We start from the raw sequence: 651 nt of genomic DNA, 5'->3' as shown, positions 1-651 counted from the left end.
GTGAGTGGATTTGGTAGATGGAAACTGAAAGAAGCCTGTCGTACATATGTGTGTGTGTGTGTGTGTGTGTGTGTGTGTGTGTGTGTGTGTGTGTGTCCACCCCATCATTGCTTGGCAACCGATGTTGGTGTGTTTATGTCCCTGCAAAATTGGTGCTTCAGCAAAAGAGACCAATAGAATAAGTACTAGGCTTACAAAGAGTAAATCCTGTATGGTCTGGCTAAGTCAAAATGGTTTTTCGTATTCTTCCTTTCTACTTGGAGAGTTTAAATGTAGTTACAACAATATGTACTTCTGTTGAAATGAAATTTCAGTAAATTTCTATGTCTTTATGCAGCTGAGGATTATTGCTCTGCATTTTACATTTGATGTAATGTTCACATTGCTTAAATAAATGGAGTCACATGAAACGATCATACTGCATTAACTTTGGATATCCTTGTTGCTTATTTTAATTTATATATATTATATATATATATATATATATATATATATATTCAATACAATAATAGGATAAAGTCTTTTATAAGAATTTATTAAGTAGCTTGCAGGAAAAAACCTCATAAGGGAAAAATTCATCATTTATTCCCTAAAATATATTTATTTATATAAGGGCATTGCTATACATGAATGCCTCACGCTAAGAGGGAC

General features: G+C 32.9%; 1 protein-coding gene across 1 annotated transcript in view; it reads left to right on the top strand.

The window, feature by feature from the left end:
• LOC106877631 (ankyrin-1) overlaps positions 1-651 on the top strand; it is a 22,955-nt gene that overhangs the window by 14,112 nt on the left and 8,192 nt on the right. The window lies entirely within an intron of this gene.

The sequence above is a fragment of the Octopus bimaculoides genome, chromosome 9, assembly GCF_001194135.2.
Source record: "Octopus bimaculoides isolate UCB-OBI-ISO-001 chromosome 9, ASM119413v2, whole genome shotgun sequence".
NCBI classification, from domain to species: Eukaryota; Metazoa; Mollusca; class Cephalopoda; order Octopoda; family Octopodidae; genus Octopus; species Octopus bimaculoides.
Note: the sequence above shows the minus strand (reverse complement) of the source record. Positions and strands in the feature narration are given on the sequence as shown.